This window comes from Jaculus jaculus, chromosome 1 (genome assembly GCF_020740685.1).
Source record: "Jaculus jaculus isolate mJacJac1 chromosome 1, mJacJac1.mat.Y.cur, whole genome shotgun sequence".
Taxonomy (NCBI): Eukaryota; Metazoa; Chordata; class Mammalia; order Rodentia; family Dipodidae; genus Jaculus; species Jaculus jaculus.
Genome location: NC_059102.1, coordinates 211,941,141 through 211,962,470, shown reverse-complemented (window position 1 = coordinate 211,962,470; position 21,330 = coordinate 211,941,141). Strand labels below are relative to the sequence as shown.

The 21,330-nt window shown below is 38.0% G+C and overlaps 1 pseudogene; it reads right to left on the bottom strand.

Moving 5' to 3' along the window:
• Positions 1–18,000: 18,000 nt before the first annotated feature.
• On the bottom strand, positions 18,001–20,947 carry LOC101607475 (annotated as a pseudogene).
• Positions 20,948–21,330: the final 383 nt, after the last annotated feature.

Sequence of the window (21,330 nt, the reverse complement as noted above, 5' to 3'; positions counted from 1 at the left end):
ATATAACATCAGATTGATTGATAAATCTAATAATTACCCAGCTAAATAGAAAATCCAATCATTAAATAATCCAGGATGCAAAAATATATACATTATAACACAAGAAACACCAAAAATGAAGCCAATATAAATCCACCAAAAAGTATTAATGTATCACAAATGACCTCCAGTGAGAACGACTTAGAAGAAATGCCTGAGAAGGACTTCAAAAGAATGATTATAAGTATGTTCAAAGAACTCAAAGAAGAAATCAAAGGAACCAAACAAAACACAGAACACCAATTTAATGAAATAAAGAGGTCAATACTAGACATAAATAAGGAATAGAGATAATGAAGAAAAACCAGTTAGAATTACTAGCAATAAGGAACACAGTTAATGAAATTTAAAAAAAAAAATTCTGTAGGAAATCTCACCAGTAGAATGGATGAAGGAGAGGACAGAATATATAAAGTAGAAGACCAGGTGACAGACATAATGCAGTCCAGCAAAAAGAAAGACAAACTAATTGAAAAGTATGAGTGGAATAACAAGATATTTGGGCCACTTTCAATGAAGAAATAAAGAAGGAAATCAAAAAATTTATACTCAAATGATAACGAGAACAAAACATACTAAAATCTCTGGGACACAATGCAGGCAGTCCTAAGAGGTACATTTATAGCTTTAAGTGCCTGTATTAAGAAATTAGAGGGCTGGAGAGATGGCTTAGTGGTTAAGCGCTTGCCTGTGAAGCCTAAGGACCCCGGTTCGAGGCTCCATTCCCCAGGTCCCACGTTAGCCAGATGCACAAGGGGGTGCGCGCATCTGGAATTCGTCTGCAGTGGCTGGAGGCCTTGGCGTGCCCATTCTCTCTCTCTCTCTCTCTCTCTGCCTCTTTCTCTGTCTGTCGCTTTCAAATAAGTAAATAAAAATAAACCAAAAAAAAGAAATTAGAAAAGTCACAAGTAAATGACCTAATGCTTTACCTTAAAGCCTTGGAAAAAAAGAAGAATAAGGCAAACCCAAATGCAGCAGACAGGAAGATATAAAGATTATGGCAGAGATCCAAGCAGTTATCAAAAATCTCCCAAATAAAAAATGTCCAGGCCTAGATTGATTCACTCCTGAATTTTACCAGGGAAGAACTAACACCATTGCTTCGTAAGCTTTTCCAGGAAATAGAAAAGGAAGGAATTCTACCAAACTCCTTCTATGAGGGCAGCATCATCCTGATACCAAAACCAGGCAAAGATAGATCAAAAAAAGAAAATTACAGACCAATCTCCCTCATGAACATAGATGCAAGAATTCTCAACAAAATATTGGCAAACAGAATACAAGAATATATCAGAATAATCATTCACCCTTTCCAGGTAGGCTTTATCACAGAGATGCAGGGATGGTTCAACATACACAAATTGATAAATGTAATACATTATATAAATTCACTGAAGGACAAAAATCCCATGATCATCTCATCAGACATAGAGAAAGTGTTTCACAAAATCCAAAATCCCTTCATGATAAAAGTCCTACAGAGACTGGGAATAGAAGGAACATATCTCAATATAATAAAGGCTATTTATGACAAGCCTACAGCCAACATATTACTAAATGGGGAAAAACTAGAAACTTTTCCACTAAAATCAGGAACAAGACAAGAGTGTCCACTGTCCCCAATTTTGTTTAATATAGTACTGGAAGTCTTAGCCATATCAATAAGGCAAGAGATGCACATAAAAGGGATACAAATGGGAAAGGAAGAAATCAAGTTATCATTATTTGTGGATGACAAGATTCTATAAATCAAGGACCCTAAAGACTCCACCAGCAAACTATTAGAACTGATAAACACCTACAGCATGTAGCAGGATACAAAATAAATACACAGACATCAGTAGCATTCCTATATGCTAACAACAAACAAACAGAGGATGAAATCAGAGAATCATTCCCATTCACAGTTGCATCAAAGTAAATAAAGTACCTTGGAATAAACCTACCCAAGGAAGTAAAGGACCTCTACAATGAAAACTGTAAAACACTGAGTAAAAACTGTAAAACAAGTGCGAAATTGCAGAAGACACTAGGAAGTGGAAAAACATCCCTTGTTCCTGGATTGGAAGAATCAATATTGTGAAAATGGCAATCTTACCAAAAGCAAGCTACACATCTACTATAAACCCTATCAAAATTCCAATGGCATTCTTCACAGAAATAGAAAAAACAATTCAGAAGTTCATTTGGAATCACAGATAAACTTGAATATATAAAATAATACTGAGCAACAAAAATAAGACTGGAGGTATCACCATACCTGATTTTAACCTATACTACAGAGTCATTGTAATAAAAACAGCATCGTACTGGCAAAAAAGCAGACATGTAGATCATTAGAACTAAACAGAGGACGTAGATATACATCCAGGTAGCTATAGCTTTGTGACATTTGATAAAAATGCCAAAAATACTGATTGGAGAAAAGACAGTCTCTTCAGCAAATGGTGTTGGGAAAACTGGATCTATATCTGTAGAAAGATGAAAATAGATTCTTCCCTCTCTCCATGGACATGAATTAAGTCCAAATGGACTACAGACCTTAACATAAGAACTGAAACTCTGAAATTGCTAGAGGAAAAAGTAGGGGAAACCCTTCAACATATTGGTCTTTCAAAGACTTTCTGAATACAACCCCAACTGCTCAGGCAAGAAAACCACAGATTAACCACTGGGACCTCATGAAATTAAGAAGATTTTGTACTGCAAAGGACATTGTGAATAAAGCAAAGAGGCAACCTACAGAATGAGAAAAAAATCTTATCCAGCTATATATATGATAGAGAATTAATATCTAGGATATACAAAGAACTCAAAAAGTTAGATAACAAGAAATCAAACAAGCCAATCAAAAAACTGGGCTTTGGAGCTAAATAGAGAGTTCTCAAAGGAAGAAATAAGAATGGCATATAAGCATCTAAAAAAAAATTCTAAGTCCCTAGTTATCAGGGAAATGCAGATTAAAACTACATTGAGATTCCATTTCACTCCTGTCAGATTGGCTACCATCATGAAAACAAACGATCATAAATACTGGCAGGGATGTGGAAAAAGAGGAACCCTTCTACACTGTTGGTGGGAAAGCAATCTGGTCTAGCCATTGTGGAAATCAGTGTGGAGGTTCCTAAGACAGCTAAAAATTAATCTACCATATGACCCAGTTATAGCACTCCTAGGCGAATATCCTAAGGATTCATCCCATTTCCTTAGAAGTACATGCTCAACCATGTTTATTTCCCTTCAATTCATAATAGCTTGGAAATGGAACCAGCCTAGATGTTCCTCAACTGATGAGTGGATAATGAATATATGGCACATTTATACAATGGAGTTCTACTCAGCGGTAAAGAAAAATGAAGTTATGAAATTTGCAGGAAAATGGATGGATCTGGAAAGGATTATATACTAAGTGAGGTAACCCAGGCCCAGAAAGCCAAGTGCCACATGTTCTCTCTCATATGTGGATCCTAGCTACAGATGATTGGGCTTCTGCGTGAAAAAGAAAATACTTGGTAGCAGAGGCCAGTAAGTTAAAAAGGAGATATAAAGGGAAGAGAAAGGAAGGGAGGAGTGTACTTAATAGGTTGGTATTATATATATGTATGTAGGGGAATAGATTAACTGGGGTGAAAAGGCCCAAAGTGAGTTCGGGGAAAGAGATTGAGTAAAGGAAAGGTGAAAGGAGAGCTAATCAAAATCTAAGAGGATACAAATAAATCATATGGAATCCTCTAGTTTTGAACAATGGAACAGTCAGGAGCCATAGATCATTGTTAGAAATTTTTCATTGCCAGGTTTGGGATATTTTCAGTGAGTTGTTGGCCAGTGAGGTCGCTGATACCTCCAAAACATTATAGGCCATTGCCAAGGCCCTTGGTTTCCCACCAGGAAAAGATGGTAAGACCCTATTCCTGAATACTCCACATACTTGGGCTGCAAGGCCACTGAGAAATCATGCTGGAACTGAGCTGATAACCTCCTCCATGCAGACCAGCTGACAGAAAGCTGGAAGAAGCCATTCTACATGTAGTTCAATGGGAGAAAGAGATACCACCAGTGAAGATACTCAGCAGTGGACACTTCCAGCCTTGTAATTGGCCATCCAGGGCAAATAAGCCAAGGGTGCAATAGTGGCATGTTTGTCATGGTGGAAAACAACTGCCTTCCAATTGGACTGGAGGCCCACTCCATGAGAGGGAACACATCCCTGATAATGAAAACTTAAAACAAAGGTAGTCATGAGCCCTAGGGATGTTTCATCTACTGATGTCTGTATAAATATATATACTATGCTTATCAAACTGCCCAGTAAGCACCTCTCTTAATATTTATACTCTTATATTAATACTACTCTCACTTTTGGTAGAGAATCTTCTCTTTGCAGATAGCAGTGACCTTGTGACAAGTCAGAAGGTATCATAGTGCTGTAAAGAATTTACTGGAGTAGTGAGTAACATCTTGATCACACCTACTAAGGCTCAGAGTCTAATGCAGAAGAGGTGGCAAAAAGAATGTAAGAGCCAAAGGAAGGGTAGGTCTCCTTACAACATGCTCCCTCCAGACATAAAATGGCCTGGATAACCATGACCTCATAGTGCCTGACACTACCTACACAAGACCATCATAAGAGGAGGAAAAGATCATGACATCAAAATAAAAGAGAGACTGATTGAGATGGGGAGAACATATGATGGATAATGGATTTTCAAAGGCAGTAGTGTGGGGAGGGAGCGTATTACCATGGGATATTTTTCATAATCATGGAAAATGTTAATAAGAATTGAGAAAAAATGTATATGATCACTTGGGTAGATGTTTCTAGATAAAGTGTTTGCTGCCCAAATCTGAAGACTGGAAGTCAGAATCCCAGCACCCATGAAAATTCCATGTGGGCAATGTGGCCCAACTATAATCCCAACACTCAGGATGGGGAGACAAGGAATTGCCCTGTCAAGATGGCTAGCTAGATTAATATAATCAACCATCTTTCAATTCAGTGAGATACTCTACGTCAGTAAATAATTTGGAGAGCAACTGAGGAAGACATATAGTATCAACTTCTGGTCTCTATACACATGTGGACATGCACCCCCACATACATGTACCACACATGTGAATATAGGTCACATAAATGCACACACAAGAAAGTGATTACATAGGAAAGCCATAACCAGATTAAGAGGTTGAGTAGAAGCTGGGCATGGTGGCAAATACCTATAATCCCAGCCCTCAGGAGACAAAGGGAGGAGGCCTAGTGAAGGTCAAAGGAGCTAAGTGATCCTCAGAGAAGATACAGCTATTCAATTTCTTTCTTTTTTTTTTTGTGGAGAAGGGTTGAGATAGGCTTTCTTTCTAGAGTAGACTGGCATGGAATTCACTCTGTAGCCTCAGACTGTCCTCCAACTCATGGTGACCCTCCTATATCTACTTGTTGAATACTGGAACTAAAGGCATGAGCCACCAAGCCTGGCCATCCTTTAGTTTTTGTTACTATAAATATTTTATGTGTGTCTATTGTCTAACATAAGAAAACAATTTAAATATTTCTTAGTACTGGAAGGAAGGGATGAGCTATTGAAATTACATATTTTACCAATGCTAGTTTTCTATATTATAAAAAAATTAGTTCTCTTCCAGCACAATATAAGGTCCAGTTCTATATTTTTTCCAGACAGTACTTTTTTTAAAGTATTCTGGTAATGCTTTCCATTCTGGCATTAATTGACACCTTACTGATCTGTAATTAGAATCTCTTCATAAGTTGATAAGTTCATAAACTGATAGTTTGCCCAAGAGTCCCACTTTATGCCATATGTGTTGACAAAATAATCAATAGCTCATCCATTTACTTCTAAAAATATCTCTGATTAGACATTGGGGATATTCCCTTTTGTGACTAACCAATTCAGATCACTTGTTCAATTTTGTGAGTTTGTCTGTATTTCTATTGCAATTATGAGAATTTGTGTTTTCTGTGTCATGACTAGTCATAATGTATCTTTTTCTTGTGGCTTGCCTTTCAGTCTCTCTTATTTGATGTGTGTGTGTGTGTGTGTGTGTGTGTATGTGTGTGTACATGAGTGTGGGTACATGGATGGCAGAGTGCACAAGTGGATGCTTACCTTTCACTTTGCTTGAGACAGAATCCTCTGTCTCTCTGCATCCTTCTTGTCATTTCTTGTTCTATTTGCCAAGACAGTTGGCCTGTGAACTTCCAGGAAATTTTCCTGTATCTGCCTTCTACCTCATTGTCAGTGTGCTGGAATTATAGAAGATGGCCATGACTTTTAGCTTTTATGGAGGGTCTTAGCATATAACATAGGTACTCAGGTTTGAGTAGCAATTATATTATACACTGAGATTTCTCCCTGGCTCCTAAATGTCTCCTTTGATATATTTTGCCAAGAATTTATTTTATTTTTTAAAATTCTGATTGTAATTCTAATCCTCTTGCAGCATGATTTTCTTTTCTGTCTTTGTCCATTTAATGGGAAAAGATACATTCTGTGTTCTCCTTTCAAATTGAGGGTCAGTATTCTTTCAGCTTTGGCTGAGGAAGAAGTCAATGTTATTTTACAAGTTTTATTTCACATATACTCACTTTTACACTATGTTTATTCTACTAGTTACAACACCATCTTTTCTTTTCTTTTCTTTCGAGGTAGGGTTTCACTCTAGACCAGGCTGACCTGGAATTCACTATGGAATCTCAGGGTGGCCTCAAACTTACGGCAATCCTCCTACCTCTGCCTCCCAAGTGCTGGGATTAAAGGCATGCACCACCATACCCAGTTAATACCATCTTTTCAATATGTCAAATATCTATAGCCATGGTTTTCAACATCCTATCTTTTTTTTTTTTTTAATCCTCATTTGAGACTACTTCTTCTGTCTCTTTTTTTTTTAAATTAATTTGGTTTTTACTCAGTGAATACAGTCAAGTTGGTACCATTATTAGCCTCTTCCCTTCCCTTCCTCCTTCCACTGGCTCATACTTGTTGAGGTATATGGGCCGTGCATTGAGGAGTTAGCCTCAGTTATGGGTAGGAGGAAAAGTCTTTGTGTATCATGACCCAATGTGTAGCTCTGACATTCTTTCTTCAGCCTGTTCCATAAATTTTCCTGAGCCACGTTTGGTTCATTTTTGGTCTGCTTCAATGATGAGGTCTTGGGAGCTTCAGTGTCTCTGGATATCTGATTTACTAGGAGTTGATTGTTCTCTGTGTCAATCTCCTTCACCCTTGTGCTGGTACCAGGTTTACCAAAAATGCACACTTGCTTGTTTTGCCAATTATTCTTAGTTTCAGTTATGATGGGGATGGTTCTCTCTTTAGGAACTGTGTCTACCTGAAAAAGAGAAACAGAACCTCCAACAGAGAGTAAAGTAGGCACCAGATAAGTGGTATAACCCTTACTTTTTTAGAGAGAATTTAATAGGTGTAGGCCCTCATGTAGCCCATGATTGGTGGTAGCTTGATAATGGAGAGTGGTCTCATTTTTTGATAGGGTTGTGACTTGTTTCCCAGATTCAGTTATGGGTTCCATTCCACTGAGCAGACCAGTTAGCCAAGTCAAGAGTAGTTGGTTTATCACCATGGCTGTGCACCACTAATGCAATTGTGTGAGCATCATGATAGTTTATTTGCTAATAAGTAGGTTAGACCATGAGTTGCCTGGACAAATATTGGTTATTTTCCCCCAATCGCCCATGTAGCACCCTCTGGCACTTGACGTGCTGACTGTCTGGGGAATGACTCTCTTCAGCTTCCAGCCATATCATTCCATGTTATGGGTCAACCGCATATGGTGTCTTCAGCAGTAGGGTCTTACCAGTGACATTTGGTAGGTCATCAAGTACTCTGACAGAAATCTGTCATTCTTTTAGGAAACCTTGTAGGTCTCTCTGATCAAAAGCTCATTGTGGCTGATAGCCACCTGCTGGTACTGGGAGTTACAGGTCAGTGCCCACTAAGAGAAGGAAGAAAAAGATAAGTAAGATAAAAGAACTAGAGAGAAGAGAAAGAAAGAGAGAAGCTGTAGAAAATTAAGGTCAGTCTTCATCTCATCATACCCTCTCCAGTGCCTTGTGACTTACATATTCCCTTTGAGGGCTTGGTGAAAGTCCAACCATTTTGTTGCCTTTTAGGATGTAGAATTTTATGTTTACATTGACACTTGGGTCCAGATTTGTGTCCCCCACCCACTCACTTGCCCTCCCTCCCTTCCCATCCACCCTACTGTCCAGTCCTCGAGATGCTTGCTGGGTATGTTGGCATCTTGGGTAGATTCAGGTTAAGTTAGATGCCATAGATGAGTGAGACTATGTGGCAATTATCTTTCTGTGATTGGGTAAGTTCACTGAGAATGATCTGTTCAAGGTTTAATCATTTTTCTTCAAATTTCGCTGTGCCATTTTTTTCTTACTGCTGTGTAGTAGAATTCCATTGTGTAGACATACTACATCTTAGTTATCCATTCGTCTAATGATGGACATTTGGGTTGATTCCAGCTCCTAGCTATTATGAATTGAGCTGTTATAATCATGGATAAGAAATGTCTCTGGACTGAGGCTTGAAGATTTTTGAGTACATGTAAGGGAATAACTGGATCTGTTGGTAACTCTATATTCAGCTTTTTTAGGAGTCTCCATATTGCTTTCCAAACTTGTTGCATCATCTTACATTCCCACCAAGAGTGGATGGGGGTTCCTAATTCTCCACATCCTCTCCAGCATTTATTTTCATTTGACTTTTTTAAAATATTTTTTGTTCATTTTTTATTTATTTATTTGAGAGCGACAGACACAGGGAGAAAGACAGATAGAGGGAGAGAGAGAGAATGGGTGCGCCAGGGCTTCCAGCCTCTGCAAACGAACTCCAGACGCGTGCGCCCCCTTGTGCATCTGGCTAACGTGGGACCTGGGGAACCGAGCCTCGAACCGGGGTCCTTAGGCTTCACAGGCAAGTGCTTAACCGCTGAGCCATCTCTCCAGCCCTCATTTGACTTTTTAATGTTTGCTATTCTTGCTGGGGTCAGGTGGAATCTCATAGTTGTTTTGTGTTTCCCTGATGATTAGGGATGATGAACATTTTCTTAAGTGTTTGTTTGCCATTTGTATTTCTTCCCCTGTGAACTGCCTGTCCATCTCTTTTCCCCATTTTGTGAAGGGGTTGTTAGACTTTTTATTGTTTAGTTTTTTTTTTTTTTTGTTTGTTTGTTTGTTTTGTTTTTAGTTCTTTGTAGATTCTAGATATTAGGCCTCTGTCAGTTGGATATTCAGAAAATATTTTCTCCCATTCTGTGGGTAATCTATTGCCTTTGCTTATCATATATTTTTCTGTGAAGAAACTCTTCAGCTTCATGTGATCCTACTGGTTGAGTGATTGTTTAAGATCTTGTGCTACTGGGGTTTTGTTCAGGATGTCTTTTCCCATTCCTATATCATGGAAAGTTCCTCCTATATTTTCTTCCAGTAGTAGCTGAGTTTCTGGTCTTATACTGAGGTCTTTGATCCATTTGGACTTGAGTGTAGTACATGGCAAAATGTGAGGGTCAAGTCTCAATTTCCTACATATGGTTATCCAGTTTGTTCAGAACCATTTGTTGAAGATGATCTCTTTTGTTCCAGCCTATATTGTTAGGGCCTTTGTCAACTATCAAGTAGCTGTAGTTACTTGACCCATAGTCCAGGTCCTTGATTCTATTCCATTGATCTATATTCTTGTTGTTATGCCAGTACCATGCTATTTTTACTATTATGGCTTTGTAATATAGCTTTAGATCAGGTATGGTGATGCCTGCAGTGGTGTTTATTTTGCTGAGGTATGATTGGCTGTCCAAGTCCCTCTGCTTTTATGTATTAATTTTGAGATCATTTTTCTATCTCTGTGAAGAATAATGTTGGGATTTTGTTTGGAATTTCATTAAATCTGCATATTGTCTTTGATAGCATTGCCATTTTCAGAATGCTAATTCTGTCTATCCAGGAGCATGGAAGGTCTTGCCATTTTCTCAAGTCCTCCTCCATTTCTTTTTTGAGTGGTTTTATGTTTTCATTGTATAGATCATTCACTTCCTTGGTTAATGTTATTCCAAGGTATTTTATTTATTTACTTTTGTTGCTATTGAAAATGGGACAATGCCCCTTATTTCTTTCTCTGCATCTTAGTCATTTGCACATAGAAATGCTACTGATTTTTGTGCATTGATTTGTATCCTGTTGCTTTGCTGAAGGATTTTATTACATTTAAGAGTTTTTGAATGGAGGCTCTTGGGTCTCTTACTTATAGAATCATGTCATTTGTGAACAGTGCTAACTTAACTTTTTCCTTTCCAAATTGTACCCCATTTATTTCTTTCTTCTGTCTTATTGCTTGAGCTAGGACTTCCCAGTACTATATTGAAAAGCAGAGGTGAGAGTGAACACCACTGTCTTGTTCCTGATCTCAATGGGAATTCCTTCAGTCTCTCTCCATTCAGCATTATTTGGGCTTTAGGAGCTTTGTATACAGCCTTTATTGTGTTAAGATATAAACCTGCCATTCCAATTCTCTCCATTGTTTTGAGCATGAATTGATATTGTACTTTTTCAAAGGCCTTTTCTGCATGTGTTAAAATGATCATGTGTTTTTTGGGGTTAACTTTGTTTATGGTGTATATTACAGTGACAGATTTCTGTATGTTGAACCACCCCTGTGTTCATGGGATGAAGCCCACATGGTCAAGGAAGATAATGGATTTGATGTGTTGTTAGGTTTGGTTTGCAAGGATTTTGTTCATCTAAGTTCATCAGGGAAATAGGCCTGTAGTTTTCTTTTCTTGTGGCAACTCTGTCTGGTTTTGGTATTAGGGTGATAGTACTTCACAGAAGAATGTGGGGAGCTTTTCCTGTTCTCCAATTGTTTGGCACAGTTTGAGAAAGATTCATTTTAGTTCTTCCATAAAGGTTTGATAGAATTTAGCTAAGAAGCCATCTAGTACTGGACTCTTCTTTTAGGGGAGGTGTTTTTAAATTACCCTTTAAACCTTGAAGAGTATGATATGTTTGTTTAGGAAATTGGTCTGCTCTGAGTTTTGCTCTAGTAGATGGTATGTGTCTAGGAATTTATCCATTTCCTCCATATTTTCTGGTTTTGTGGAGTAGAGGTTTTTGAAATAATACCAGTTGATTCTCCCAATTTCACTTATGTCTGTTGTAACCTCTCATTTTCACTTCTAATTTTGTTAACTAGATGTGCCTCTTTTTTTCTTTTGCTTGATCAAATTAGCTAGGGGTGTGTCAATCTTGTTTATTTTTTCAGTGAACCAACTCTTTGTTTCACCAATTTTCTTAATTATTTTCTTAGTTTCAATTCATCAATTTGTGCTCTGATCTTAACTATTTATTTCCACCTGGAGCTTTTTGGGGGTTGGATTCTTCTTGCTTTTCTAGTGCCTTTAGGTGGATGGTTAGGTTATTGATTCAGGATCTCTCTGTCTTTGTTATGGAGGCATTTAGTGTTATGATTTTTTCCCCTGAGTACCACCTTCATTGTGTCCCATAAGTTTTGATACAATGTATTCTCATTGTCATTCATTTCTAGAAATTTCTCAATTTCATTTTTTATTTTGTCCACTACCCGTGTATTGCTTAAAAGTTTGTTGTTTATTTTCCAGGAACTGATAGAATTCTTGGAGACTGCTTTGTTGTTAATTTATAGAAAAACAGCATTGTGATCTGATATCATGCAGGGATTATGTTAATCTTCCTACATATATATGCAGGCAGGCTTTGTGACCCAGTATATGGTCTATTTTAGAGACGGTTCCATGGATTGCCAAGAAGAATGAGTAGTCCATGGATTTGGGGTGGAGTATTCTGCAGAAGTCTATTAGGTCTAAATGTTCTATGATTTTATTGAGCTCTCTCACTTCCCTGTTGAGTTTCTGTTTTGATGATCTCTCTGTGACTGATAATGGTGTATTGACATCCTCAACTATGATGCTGTTGGTGGTTATTTCTGTTTTATTGTTAAGTAGAGTTTGTTTTATGAATTGTGGTGCCCCTATGGTTGGTGCATAAAGATTTATGATTGTGATATTCTGTTAATGGATTGTTCCCTTGATAAGTACGAAGTGGCCTTCTTTGTCTTTTTTGAACATTTTTGGTTTGAAGTCTATCTTATCTGATATTAGTATGGCTACACTTGTTTGTTTCTTATATCTTTTTGCTTGGAATATCATTTTCCACCCTTTCACCCTGAGGATGTGTCTGTCTTTAGTGGTGAGGTAGGTTTCTTGAAGACAACAGATTGTGGGGTCTAATTTTTTGATTCACCCTGTTGACTTGTGTCTCTTGATGGGTGAATTATGGCTATTGATAGTTAGGATAATGACTATGAGTTCTGATTTGATCTTTGCCACATATTATGTTGGTTTATGTGGTTTGGTGTTTTCATGGATTTTGAAGTTTTTTTGTGCTGTCTCTGAGTATGGTCATTGTGATCTGCTTCTTGTAGGCACTTGAGGTTGATTATTTGATTCTTCTATGTGGAGAATTTCCTGAAATAGTCTCTGTAGGTTTGGTTTTGTGTTCTTATAGTAGTTATGCTGAGTTTTGTCATGGAGGTTTTCTTTCACCATCTATTATGAGGGATATTTTTGCTTTGTAGAGTAGTTTGAGTTGGAAGCCATAGGTTCTTAGATTTTTCAGACTTCCATTCCAGTCTCTCTGAAATCCAGGCTTTCCATTGAGAAGTCTGAAGTAATTCTGATGGGGATTACCTTTAAATGTAATATGTTGTTTTTCCCTATCTGGTTTTATGACTTTCTCTTTGATGTCAATGTTTAGACTCTTAATGACACTATGTCTTGGAGAGTTAGTTTCTCCTTTGTTCCAATCTGACTAGAATTCTTGTATCTTGATGGACCTTTCTTTGAAGAGAGTGGGAAAGTTTTCTTTGATTATTTTCTTAAATAAGTTCTCCATGCCTTTTATTTGAATTTCTTCTCCTTCTGGCATTCCCATGATCTTGTTAGGAAGTTTAAGAGTATCCCACTTTTCCCTTATATTATGTTCACAGAAATTTTTGAACTTATTGAAACTTTTGAACTCTCAAATTGTTTCTTCTGTTTTGTCTTCTAGATCTGAGTTTCTATTCTTCAGGCTGACTCTATTCTTGAGAGCTTCTAAAGAGTTTTGGGCTTGATCCATTAGGTTTGTATTTCCTACTACTTTTCTATGTATGGTTTCCATCCCTTTGTCAAGTTCCCTTGTCACATCATTTTCTGATTTTCTTGATGCTTCTTGGAATTCATCCTTGCATTTCTTTAATTCTTCATTTACCATAACTAGCTGGTGCTTTAGGTTCTCTCTTTTTCACTTTCCTTTATGTCCTTTAACAGTTTTTGGACCCCTTCCATTTTCTTATCTATTAGTTCTAGTCTAGTGATGGCAGCATCCACATGGTTATCAGTCCTTTGTTTCTTTTCTGCAAGTTCTACCATTAGTTTGGTCAGGGTATTATTCCTCTTAACTTCATTTTGGTGTTCTGATCCTATTGTCTCTTCTATGTTTAGTGATATCCATTGTAGGACTGGGAAATCTTATTGGATTTACTTGCATTTGATTTTTTTTTATGTTATTCCTTTTGCAATGTGGTCTGCCCATCACAGTGTCAGGGAGAATGGGACTGTGGTCCCAATGTGCAGGGGAAGTAGTGCTTCTTCACAGAATGGAGACTGGTGTGGGGGATGTGGTGGAGCAGATCTGAAGTCATGCAGGGGTTTGCAGGCACATGGGGGCAGAACAGAGAGGAGCAGAGCAGGTCCAAATTTGTGCAGGGTAGGGGCAGAGCTGAGTGGAAATTATCAGCAGTCACCTGGGGGTGGGGCCAAGTGGAGTGAGTCAGCAGGGGTGGGGCAAAGCAGGGCCGGTCTGAAGTCACAGGGGGTGGGGGGGCTGAGCATGTCTGAAGTCTTGGGAGTGGGTTGAGTGGAGTGGGTTCAGAGGGGTTGGGGCTGAGTGTGTCCTATGTTATGGGGGGTGGGGGAAGCAGAACCGAGCAGAGTAGGTTTGAAGTTACAGGAATAGGAGTGGGGCCGAGTGTGTCTAAAGTCACAGGGGGACAGGACCTCACAGAGCAGGTCTGAAGTCGGGGGTGTGGGAGTTGAGAGGGGGGATAGAGTGGAGTGTGTTCAGAGTTGCAGGGCGCAGGGTGGACTGGAGGTGGTTCAAAGTTGGGGTTGGGTGGTAAAGACACAGGGGTGTATGGGTCTGAGGATGGGCAAGCTGGGGGGTTTGGGAGGGGGTGGATCTGGTTGATCACCCATGCTCAGCTGCGCAGGTGGAACTACTGAACTGGGTCTCCTTGCCTGCAGTTAGTGTGAGAGCAGCCTGAAGCTGGGACTCTTGCTAGGACCCTGTTTGGGGGTTTGGGGGCCTAGTGGGTTACCTGAGAGCGTGGGAATCAGCTAATTCTCTATTTTACCCCTCTGCATCCTCCCATTGGCAATCTAGTAGAGATTACGCGCCCCTAAAAGACCTAGTGACCCCTTAATGCCTTGCCCTCCTTTCTGGGAGTTGTGGCTCAGTTAGGCAAATGCAATCTTCAGTGGAAGCTCCAATGAGACAGTGTTTTGAAACATTGAATCATTTTTTTTTATTCTGTAACCATTAATCAATTGTTTAATAAATGAATAACCTTTGAAATGGTTTGGCTTTCACTGGTTATAATCACTTACATGGAAATTACTGTTACAAATCCTTTGTTAGATTAATGCAGTTCTTTTGTAACATTTTGAAGAATGCTTATTGCAATTAGCTGACTCCAGTTGTCAGAGTATTTGTATATTACTTTATTTTTTTTAATACCAGGATAAAAAAAAAAAACAGCTTTAATAATCAATTATAAAGCAAAGCCATGATCAACATATCCCATTTATCCTGGTCAAATGCAGTTTTTTGTTTTGACTTTAAAATGTTAACATAAATAAATAATTTACCAAAATGTGTACTCACAGAGTGAACTTTTATTTACAATACACAATTTATAATCTATGGTATTTGATTAATTCAAGTGAAGAAAATTATACTTTTTGCTTTAATAACAGTGGGACACAAAGCAAATTCTCAGGTAGCCCTATGTGAAATGTGCCCCAGCATTTAGTTTTCTATTAAAGGCAGTAATATATGCCAATCGACAATCTAGGTCACAGGGAGAGAAAGCAGCAAAGAAACTGTTTTGGATGTTGACACATATATTTGGTATCCTAGATCCTTGAATGAGGTGAACTAAAATTAAACTCAAGGTTTGTATGCTTTACATACTGTACAGGTTCTGACTCTGGAACATGCAAATACCATTTCTCTATAACAAGTTACCTTCTGAGAAAGCTGTAAAGCTATGGTGAATTCCGTCCAGAACACACAAAGAAAGTTAACAGACCTACCTTTATAGCCAATTGTCCATTAATGATTTAAAGGCTAATATATGGGAAAAAAATCTCTCATTTAAGCTTGATGCAATTATTACTATGGATACAGAATACTATTAAATCTGTCTTTATATTACAATAATTGGGACAGCTAAAAGTTGCCAAATAAAAAAGGGGGGGGTTGTAGAGAATGACAGCAAAAAAATTTAATAGTGGACCAACACCAAATTGAAGATATGCATTTTAAAGCAAGTAAAACAAATCTGAATGTCAAAAGAATAGATTCTAATATCAGTAAAAAAATACTTACATGTAGCAGAAAAATGACTTTAGATGGAGTGTGGAATCTAGAACCTGTTTCCATAGTGGCAGTAAGATGAATATCATGTTCTGTGTTTTCTATTGACAACTACAAAAGGAAATTACTTTTCCAAGACTGCTTCTCATGTTATGATTTTTAGTGGATCCATCTTGATTTCCTGGGACAGACTTGAAATGTGGATTTCCAAGGACACTGCTGCAGCATTTGTGTCATGCTGGTCCTGCAGCTAAGTTTCAGAGTAGTATATTTGGCAGCCTAATATACACAAACTAGATCATCCAAAAACTAAATTTAGCCATAGTTTTCTTGCAGTATTAAAGGAAAACCAATGACCAACATCCACAAATTTAACATTTTTCACCAATTAACTCCCATCCAAAAAATTAAAGAAAACATAATTCATCAAAACAGCAGCAAACTTAAAAGGGATTTATTTGTGATTTCCTATATATTTAGCTTGTAAATACAAGACTGTAAATGTATTAAGAGACAATTTCTGGTGCTCGCTTCGGCAGCACATATACTACTGAGCAACAAAAATGAGGCTGGTGGTATCACCATACCTGATTTTAACCTATACTACAGAGCCATAGTAACAAAAACAGCATGGTACTGGCACAAAAACAGACATGTAGATCAGTGGAACAGAATAGAGGACCCAGATGTAAGTCCAGGTAGCTATAGCCACCTGATATTCGATAAAAACGCCAAAAATACTCATTGGAGAAAAGACAGCCTCTTCAGCAAATGGTGTTGGGAAAACTGGATATATATCTGCAGAAGGATGAAAATAGATTCTTCTCTCTCCATGCACAAGAATTAAGTCCAAATGGATTAAAGACCTTAACATCAGACCTGAAACTCTGAAACTGCTAGAGGAAAAAGTAGGGGAAACCCTTCAACATATTGGTCTTGGCAAAGACTTTCTGAATACAACCCCAATTGCTCAGGCAATAAAACCACAGATTAATCACTGGGACCTCATGAAATTACAAAGATTTTGCACTGCAAAGGACACAGTGAAAAAAGCAAAGAGGCAACCTACAGAATGGGAAAAAATCTTCGCCAGCTATATATCTGATAGAGGATTAATATCTAGGATATACAAAGAACTCAAAAAGTTAAATAATAAGGAATCAAACAAGCCAATCAGAAAATGGGCTATGGAGCTAAATAGAGCATTCTCAAAGGAAGAAATTCGAATGGCATACAAGCATCTCAAAAAATGTTCTACGTCACTAGTCATCAGGGAAATGCAGATTAAAACTACATTGAGATTCCATCTCACTCCTGTCAGATTGGCCACCATCATGAAACAAATGATCATAAATGTTGGCGGGGATGTGGAAAAAGAGGAACACTTCTACACTGCTGGTGGGAATGCAATCTGGTCCAGCCATTGTGGAAAACAGTGTGGAGGTTCCTAAAACAGTTAAAGATTGATCTACCATATGACCCAGCTATAGCACTCCTAGGCATATATCCAAAGGACTCATCCCATTTCCTTAGAAGTACGTGCTCAACCATGTTTATTGCTGCTCAATGTATAATAGCTGGGAAATGGAACCAGCCTAGATGTCCCTCAACTGATGAGTGGATAATGAAGATGTGGCACATTTATACAATGGAGTTCTACTCAGCAGTAAAGAAAAATGAAGTTATGAAATTTGCAGAAAAATGGATGGACCTGGAATGGATTATACGAAGTGAGGTAACCCAGGCCCACAAAGCCAAGCACCACATGTTCTCTCTCATATGTGGATCCTAGCTACAGATGATTGGGCTTCTGTGTGAGAATGAAAATACTTGGTAGCAGAGGCCAGTAAGTTGAAAAGGAGACATAAAGGGAAGAGAAAGGAAGGGAGGAGGATACTTAATAGGTTGATATTGTATATATGTAATTACAATGATTGTAATGGGGAGGTAATATGATGGAGAATGGAATTTCAAATAGGAAAGTGTGGGGGTGGGGAGGGAGGGAATTACCATGGGATATATTTTGTAATCATGGAAAATGTTAATAAAAATTTAAAAAAGAGACAATTTCTGTTAAAGTTTTCATTGTGTTTCATTTCAAGTACTGCACAAGTTGAATTCTGATAAAGGATTTACATTTGATTATCTGAAACTCCCCATCTCAGACTTTTATTTTAATGTGGTGGGTGTCTTCATTTCCATAGATACCACCAGCAGGAAAGTCTCTCTTATGGCTCCTAGGACTTCCACTAATTAGTGTGCATACAATTTTCATTCTCTAATTCATTGTCATTGTCATTGTCATTGCTATCTTCATCACTTTGTATGGGGATGACAGTAGCAGCTAAAGCATCTTTAGTTTCTCTGTCAAGAGGGAAAAAGCCAGTCCTGCTGAAAGTGTCCTGTCTCTGGTAGAAGAGTACATATGCTGCTTTGGACACAATTTGGTCTTCAGATGCAGTGGAGACATTACTGTCATCTAAATAGTACCATTTTCCATCATTTTTATTTTTGGCAAAAGAAGTATAATGTACTCCTCCCATACCTCCATAGTAGTTGGAAACAGCAATCATGTTATAGAGCAAGGACCTGCATTTGGATTAATTAGGAATTCTGACATATCCAAGTCATTGATAGGAAAATCAACTAAAGTATCCAACTTGTCTCTCATGTAGCGAGTGTAGGAAACTGCTTGAGATGAACCACAAGTACTGGAGGCAGAGACCATAAGTCTAATTTCTTTGTGGCTTGCTGGTGTGCTTTACAATTTGGACAATACCAGGGAACTTCAAAACCTAGCTTTTCTTCTTTTGTAAAAAGCTCAATACAGTCTTTTAATTTCACAAAGGCCTTTTTAGGAGGTTTATATTCCACACTTTCATGTTTTTTTAAAATCCTCAGCAGCATTTTCATCAAAGTATCTCTTTTTCAAATCAGGATCCCAATCCAATGCAAGAAAAGTTCTTTCATCTAGCCTAGGTTGCCTATCATCAAATCTTACATGCCTGGTATCATCTTTGATGTAATTGATGTTGGTATTTCCCAAGTTGTTGAACTGGAATGTAAACAAACGTTTTTTGTGTCCCGCGAGTTGACCTTTACAAGTTTCTTCAGTACACAATCCATTTTCAGAATCATTATCCCCTCCAGCTGAATCTTCAGACTAGCTGTTTTCATTTTCTGAGGGAAGTTCTTGATCCTGGCTGGATTCATCATCAGGTTCATCTGTCTCCATTTCACTTGGTGAGCCTTCTTCCTGTTTGCCATTTGGGCCATTTCCATTAATATTTTGGTCCTTACAGCAATGTAGGGATCCTTCAGTTTCTTCAGTTTCAGTAGATATTTTGATGTACTGGCACCTTCTCAAAAGTAGATTATACAGTTTATCTTCAGTATTGTTTTGTGGTACAGTCATAAGAAAAGGCTGACCAAAAAGTGAAGAACCAGTATGGTGGGTATAACTTGAATGTCTGAATTTTTCTCTTATGGCTAACAGGAATAACCACATGTTCTGTATCTTCTGTCCATTGATTCCAATTTCAAACACATAAATATCATCCCGTTCCATAATACTACTTAGGTTGTCATCCACGGCAAATATTCTATGAAATCTATGATTGTAGATACCAGTAACTATCATCTTATCTGCTGGTACTCCTGACAAGATAGACAATGCTGCACAAAGATCTACTATATTTCCAATTTTGGGCACAATCACTTTGTGCTGCATAGGTTTAGCAAGTGGATCCATTCTAACTAAATAAACTTCCAAAGTGCATTCTTTTTTCATGGGCAATGGAAGTGTCAAATAACAAAACAGATCAAATGTTACTGAAATCTTAGCACACTCAGAACACACTAAAGTTGATTTTCAAAAGGTCATGAAATATATCAACAATGATTGAATCATTTCTTTTTAGATGGTTTTCCCAGGCTTCTTCAACAACCACCTTATCTGGCCTTCCATCAGCATCCTTTAATTGTATATATGTTTTTTTCCTAATTCTATTCAAATATTCATGTAGTCCATCTAAGAGGAAAGCTAACAGTTCTTGACAGTCTTGTTGATACCCAGAGAACTGAGGAGCAAAACGTCCTACCTGCGTCTTAAATGCTCTTGGAGTGACATAGCTAAACTTCCCAGACCACATCTGCTTGATGAGTTCTGCATATGACTTAGCATTCTCGCCTTTCATTCCTAAAGGATTGTCAAAATTCAGCTCTTCTTGGTACTTATCGTTAGGAAAATACTCAGTAAGTGGAGTTGTGTTGCTCAAGCACTGAATAGCTGAGTTCAGGAAACTGGTATTTCCCAAGTTACTTAAGCCACAGAGGCCCGACTGTTCTTTTTTTTTTTCAGGTTCTGAATAATCATAGTTCTTATAAGCAGTATATGATGGGAGACAATAATTTGAGTTTTTCACATTTCTGTCGCTGATGTTGTTATAATTATTTGATAGAGATGAAGGAGAGATCTTTGGTAAAGTTGAAAAATTGGATGCACCTGGGGACGTAGAAGAAGAAGGATCCCTTGGCCATGTTCCATCTTCATTTTTTTTGCTCTATCACTAACGCCTGTCCTTGGTACAAGCCAGCATCCTGAATGGTGCTATCTGGTTTATTCAGTGATTCAAATGTATTACTCATATATTTGTTCCACAATCTGGTCTCTTTTTCATCTGGAATATTGAAGATCTTTCTTATTTCCTTTTCAATTGTATCTGTTGTGTTGACTTTGCTAAATCTTCGAGTTACAACATTGTTCATATTTCCATTTTCACAGAGCTTCAGTTCTGTGAGATAAACTTCTACTTTGTAGTGCTTTACAAACATATCCTGTTCAACCACTTTTCTTGCTATTGGCTCTTGACCTTCCATCAATGTGTACCAACTGACAAGTTTGTTCCAGCCCTCTGTTGGCAACAGTATGTAATCCAGTTCATCAATAAGATGTTCCTTAAGTGACTGGGCATCACCATCTTTGAGAAGTCCAGAGTTATCAATAGGTCCAGGATATACATTTTGATCTCCCATCTGGTATTTGTCCCAACTGTCAAAGCCAACATATTTTTTCCACTGTTTGAACCAGTGTCTATCAACTAGGTACCAGGTGTCCCCTTTCCAGAGTGAGATTTTGAGCAGCGTCGTGATGTCAGAACCCTGGGTGTCCAGGTCCGCTGCTCTGCCTTCCACCATATTCTTCCACTCTGTATATTACTTTAGTTATTAATACATGAGTTATCTTAAAATTGAGTGCTATTTCTTTTGTTGTCCTTCTACTAGAATTAGTGGGTGATAACTAATAGACTTGTCTTGGTCACAATCATTCCAATAATTTTATTATTTGCTCATATATGACAAAAATAAAATGTTGTTTCTAATCATTTTGGCATAGGGAAAGAAACTGTACTTAATGGTGTCTGCCAATTGGAATTCGCTTTTTAGAAGGCAGCAAACAAGCTGTTGATGAGGGCCTATATTCTTCCTCAGCTGGAATTCAGAGGCAGCAAGTGCCAAGGTGCCACTGAGAGCAATGAAAATAACTACATCCTCCGAATGGCATGAGCTCTGATAATGCT